This window comes from Mercenaria mercenaria, chromosome 9 (assembly GCF_021730395.1).
Source record: "Mercenaria mercenaria strain notata chromosome 9, MADL_Memer_1, whole genome shotgun sequence".
Lineage (NCBI taxonomy): Eukaryota > Metazoa > Mollusca > Bivalvia > Venerida > Veneridae > Mercenaria > Mercenaria mercenaria.
Window position 1 is genome coordinate 79,169,910 of NC_069369.1, and position 7,005 is coordinate 79,176,914.

Genomic DNA, 7,005 nt, shown 5'->3' on the forward strand with positions numbered 1-7,005 from the left:
CAATTATCTAGCCTGGTAATGCAACAAACCTCCAATCATATTCCAGTTTATTCCATCAATTATCTTTCCGTTGATTTTTTAAACGAAAATATTTGAAAAGTATGTTATCGAAAAAAACAAACAGTTAATGCACTCATCCCCGGTTTGGAATAATCTAAGCAAAAGACTGACAAACTAAGTAATAAACCTAATGTCTTTATAAAATCTTAACGCAAAAAATACAGTATTTTTGTTTAGTACCTGTTCAGATTATCTTTAAGAGAAAATGGATATTCCAGTTACTATTAAAAGTCAACAAAATGGTTTGCACAATCATCTGCGGTATATTTAAATAATTGATTGTTCATGTTGTACAAAGTAATATATCCAAATCCGATTTAGATTTTGCAAACACTTCAGTGTAAGCAGTCGCTACGAAAGGTGATACATGAGGACTGAGGGCCTCAAATGACCAGACGCAATCATCTGTTTCGAATTTATTCGATCACTAAACTCTTTTGTTGATTATTTCAAAAGAACTTAGATCGTATCGTAATATTTGAAAATTCCATTATGTAATAACGAAAGTAACTATTTTAAAAACACGTGTTTTGATTTTTTCTAAACATGTTAAATTGTACAAACATATTTAAAAAATTCAATTATCGGCAACGTAAATAACTGTTTTACATCAACAATTTGGAATGAGTACGGATAGAGATTCTCTCGAGAGTATGTCAGTCTGAGTTTTGGAGTAACTTACTTCATTAGTGTATTACAAGTAAATGACACAACTCCCAGACTTCTGTATTAAATATGAAATACAAAAATTACATAGTAAATTTAAGAACATGCGATGTCAGTAATATTGAAGACCGTTGAAAGCAGCTCGATTTGAAATATTTTTTTTTTATTTCAAAACTGACCACGTACGCCAAAGTCGATTAGAAAAATTTGATCCAAAATGATTTTCGTTACGTGCGGGTTATGAAATATGCAAACTAAATAAGGATACCAAGGCGGTTTTTGTTCCGATTAAACTAGACGGGGCTACCGCTCATGAAGTTAATTTATTCAAATACGTTTGAAAACTATTTCGAATATCAGTCGTTAAAACACTGACATGACGTCACTCCTCAGTATTCTCAGTTCTGTACTTTTAACATTGGACGGCTTTCAATTGGACTCAGTACAGTAATTTTCACATAGAGTCCAATATTTGTTTAATACTGGAATACACGTGAACAAAATATATATGTAAGAAAATAATTAATACACATTCATTTGTCTTGCGCAGTCTAATATTTAACAATAATCGGATTCCACATGGTAAATTCATACTGTTACCCATTGAAAGCAGTTTTATATTAAAGCTAAAATACTGAAAAATACAAAAAGGGTGATCAATATTAAACCACAGTTTTATTTATGTCTAATCAATACCGAGGTAATCGCAAAAATGATATAAATATAAATGTGTAGGCGCTGATTTTTAACTTCTTAAACGTTACCTTCCTAGAGCAACAACTTTCCTTGAAAATATTGTTTATGTTTCAAGTTTTAAGCTTACCCCTTTCTACAGTGAAAAAATGTAAGTCCAGTACTGTAATAAGCCTCGTGTCAAAGGTACCTGAATTTGCGACAAGGGAGAGTCTACTGGTCATGCAGTCCAAAGTCCCCTTTTTATGACGAACCTGTTATCTACATTTTGCTTTTACTTACGAAGAACTACTGTACTACCGTAAACAAATCAACCATTCATGAAGTTTAGCATCTTGTAGGTACAAAAACTTACGAAAGCCGAGCGGGTAGTTACATCTTCATACATAGTCCATTAATATGTAACATCCCAATTTAACAATTTTGAATTTATCGGTATGTGGTGGAAAAACTACATTAATGCTAAGTGCACATGTAAAACAAACATTCATACATGTTTCTGAATGTTCATGTAAGCGCCTGCCAATTGTTCTTTTGTTCTGAGTACTGAGCTTTTTAACATTTTATGTACAGTTTTGTCTGCTAAAATGTACAAATGTATTTGATTTGAAGTTAACACTCAATGTAACTTCAAGAAAAAATGCAGTGGAAAAAACAAAACATATAGGTTGGTTTTCTTTGCAATGTGAGGCAATTTTCTTACTTCACCTTTCAAAACAATAAATGTTCATTTTAAACATTTTTGTGAATAGTCTTGGTCCTCCTAACACATTTAACCCAGCACAAACTGTTGTAATACCCTCATTTTCCAGTCGACTTAAGTATTTCATAAAACGTAAGGAATTATCTAGTTTAGAACATTTGTTATCATGATAACAGACTGATTATCATAGCATTCTATTCTTATTTCAAGGTAAGACTTTGTTCGTACTATTATATCATGCTGGGAATAATTTGCTATTAGTTTTTGCATTGTTATTTCAAGTTCCAGACTATATGTATGTAACACTATGTTTGTATCATGCAACTTAACTTGTTTACTTAATATTATTCATTGAATCAATGATATTTCTCATATTTACTTGTCAAGTTTAACATTTATGTTTCTTTAGACTAGTTCTGTGAAGCAAAATGTTCAAATACTTTACATGATATCTTATTTCATGCTTCTTTTCGGCTAAAATCGCATTACGTATACATGAAGGTCTGTGTTTAGATTACTTTTATTTACACTGTCCCATGTCTTTGGAACATGGTGGGGGTAAGAGTGAGGTTGGGTGCGCACCATAAACCGGTTTAAGCTCCCCAGTGGTGTTTTTGCCACTGACCGTTCCAAGGCGGTGCCCCACTGTATTCCTTTGTTTGTTCGTTTTGTCCTTGTGTGTTGACTTTGTGTGCGCGCGTGTGTATATGCTTATTGTTCGTCTTGTCCTTATGTGTTGGCTTTGGGTGTGTGTGTGTGTGTATTGTTCGTTTTGTCCTGATGTGTAAGTTTTGAGTGTGTGTGTGCTGCACGCGTTTGCGTGCTGGGGGTTCGTTTTGAGGAGGCTGCGCTTTTGGTGCGTGGCACTCCCTGTTTGATATTTTTCTTTGTTTTTTTTTACATGAATATTTACATGTTAAGTGTTATGGAAATTCTTGCCACAAGATTAAGAATCCCACAAAAAGAATTACATTAAGTTTTAAGTTAGTTTTCATGCTATTTGACTGTTTAAATGTTTAAAAATCTGTTGCCAGTTGATGAATCCTATATAATACACTCAGTTTCGAAATGTGTAGATATGTAAAGATACATTACAGTGTTTTTTTACTAATTTACTGGATACTTCAGCATCAGTTGTTTTGTGATAGTAACTGCTATTTATATCTCTTTCTGCAAGTATATTATTGTCATAGTTTTAACATACAGTTTTGCTAATTACTGTAGCAAAGATAGCTAATTAACTACCCATCTAATTACCTTCGTTTGTTTTCTTTCTTCCAAATTTAAAAGAAATCACGTCACCGGTGGCTATTCATATCATTTACTGAACCCAAATTCATATACACTATCCAGCTCATTTAAATTGATATTAAGCTACACAATACAATACTGTTAATCTAGCTAGAGTATTTAACATGTCATTCTTGTTTAGGTATTTATCATAACAAATGCTATTTTATCCGATGTAAAACGTGCGTCACTATTAACAATACTAATTTTGTTTGGCTATACACATGTATCATTATCACTTACCATAGTTCTTGGGTCAGTCATTCTTCAGCAAAAAAAAACCAATATTAGGTGAATTTTCGCGAGTGAATAAATCAGTTTTACAGAACACCCACGTTTTCACACCGCAGGAATTACGTTTGTTAGTAATAAAGTAATGAAACATACGCATTTATGAACTTTCATGGCATAACGCGTGACTATCTCGTAACCGAGTAATGCACTGAAACTCTTTAAATTCCTGTCTATTATCTATTGGCATAAGTTGTATACATTTTGATTGCATATTTTGGAAACGGTTACATTATTGTAATTAAAACCCTACTATGATAGAAGATATTTGAGAGGAACTTGATTTTCCATTCAATATCACCAAACAACGACATGGAAATCTTCACAGGCTTTGTCGCTCTAAGAAATGTATAATTATCGGAAGAAGATGTAGGTAATTGCTTTTAGTAGTATAGTAATTGTTTGTGCGGAGCCCTATTTAACCTGACTTAACCTTTTGACCACTTCTAAAAAAACCCAAAGTCAAGCAATTAAAAACCAAAAAATAAAAAAGTTTTCATAGTACTATATGAAAAGCTGTAGTAAAATATGATTAAACAGTTCCACCAAATATTTGTCAAAATCCTACCACGAAAACATGGTCAGTTTAACCTCACTTAACCTTTTGGTTCTATTTCATAAGTGCACAAAGTTTAAAACCCGGAAGAAAAATTTACAGGTGTCACATTTTATTGGATTTATTTTCATTCATAAAACCGATATGTTTACATTTGTAGTACAATTCGTTTAAACTTCCTCGTGATCGATTTCCTTTTTACAGCTGATTTAATATAAGTGTTTTATTAAATATCCACTCACACAATTAAAAACACAGATTTGTAACCTTACTTTTGTTTTTTTCGTACTTTCGGAAAACCCGGTTATAAATAACTGACATATTTTCTAAAAATGGCTATGTAGAAACCACAAATTCAACCAATCAAAAACCCGCCATTTTTCTGCCAAGTGGCAGCAATGTGGCAGTGTCTGCCAACTTGGCAAACTTTTGGCAGAAATTTGGCAGATTAATTTCATTAATAAAATGTAAGGTATTTGATCTTATTTTCAATTAGTAAGTACATTATTAGACATATAAAATCATTTTACCTTTTGATTATAGCACACGCTTAAGAGTCCAATATACTTATACAAAGTAAACGCATCGGTTAACTTTATGAATGAAAGTATTTGCGACACCGGTGTCGTTTTACTTGTAGTATAAAGGAAACATATCAGCTAACTTTATGAATGAATACCACTTTTTGCTTTACGTTTTACAGCTGATTTAATATAAGTGTTCTGTTATAAAACGTTTTACAACTGATTTAATATAAGTGTTCTATTAAATTTATATACATATAATATAAATGAGTTTACAAAATAAAATATATTGTTTAAAAGAAAGAAGATTTACTGATAATATAAATCCCCATTATGTTACAACAAAAAACAGGAGAAAAATGATAATGGCTACCTGTTCGTCTTGTGGAATAATGAAATCAAAGTTTGTTAAAAGTACAGGGGGTAATTTAGATATTCATAAAGCAATGTTACCTTTATTACCTAAAAAGGGGTTAACACTTCTAGGATATAATTATTGTGGGCCGGGAAATCCCCTAGATAATGGACCCCCTGTCAATGAACTGGATGCAGTATGCAAAACTCATGACTTCTGCTATAATGATACTAGTACAAATAAAAACAAATGCGATAAGCAAATGCTTTCAGACTTAAATAAAACTAAATCAAAAACATTTGGGGAAATGATTGCAAAACATTTAGTTGTAAAACCTATAATTAAAACGAAATATAAACTTGGACTGGGACAAAAGTCAAAAAACGGGAAAAGGGGGTATACCCCCGGAATCACATTGAGCAATGAATTAGCAGAAGAATTACACAAACCAATTAAAAGAAAATTTAGAAAACGAAGAGTGATAGTTAATGATATTGATGATACTTGGTCAGCTGATTTAGTTGACATGCAAGCTTTTTTTCAAAATATGATAAAGGAGTAAAGTACTTGTTAACCGTTATTGATATATTTAGTAAATATGCTTGGGTTATTTCATTAAAGAATAAAACTGGAGAATCTGTTACTGAAGCATTTGAAAAAATAATTTCTGAAGATAGAACACCAACAAATTTATGGGTAGATGAAGGAAAAAATTTTATAATAAAAAGTTTGAATCAATTTTGAATAAAAATGAAATTAACATGTACCATACTTGAAGGAAAGGCTGTAGTAGTAGAAAGATTTAATAGAAGTTTAAAAAGAATAATGTGGAAATATTTTACAGCAAATAACACTTATACTTATTTAGATAATTTGCAGGATATGGTTGATAAATATAACAAAACAAATCATTCTAGTATAAAAATGACACCAACCGAAGCTAGTAAAAAATTAAACAAAGGTACTGTTTACTTTAATTTATATGGTAATTTAAAGATACCAACGAGTAAAACAAAATTTAAAATTGGTGATCGAGTTCGCTTAAGCAAACTGAAAAGACATTTCGAAAAAGGATATACACCAAACTGGACAGAGGAAATATTTATAATTTATGGAATTAATAATACAAATCCCAGAACATACACTATAAAAGATATAAATGATGAAATAATTCAAGGTTCATTTTATGAACAAGAACTTTTACCTACTACACAAGAGGTTTTTAGAATAGAAAAAGTTATCAGACGAGACTATAAGAAAAAACAAGCTTTAGTAAAATGGAAAGGTTACAATGAAAAATTTAATAGTTGGGTACCATTTAGTGAATTGGAAGAAATTTAATTTAAAAAATATATTATATAAATGAGTCATAAAAATCTAATTTCTAATAATGGAATAGAAACAATAGATCAATTAATTATTCACTTAACTAAACTAGCTGCTGCTTACAGAAAAAGTTATAAATTTTGTGGGGGAGTAAGTACCGGATTATATATTACAGCAGGTATCTTTGGTTGCTCAGCTGCATTAGCACTTGTTCCAGCTATTCCTATATTTGTAGCAGTTGCTGGCGCTGTTCCATCAGTAATTACCATATTTACTAACAGACTAAAACTTGACGACAAGACATTTATTTTGAAAGCACATCATCACAAAATAAAACAACTAATAACAAAAGCACGGATTGGAAAAGCAAATTAAAAAGAAGAGAAAAAAGTTATTCAAGATATTTTTACAAAACTATTAGAAATGCAGGAAGAAAAGAAATATTCAATGCCTTTTGAAACGTATATGAAGGAATTTAAACTTAACGGATATAAAAGTAAAAAAGAAGAAGAACTGTATTAAATTTAACGTGTGTTTTTAA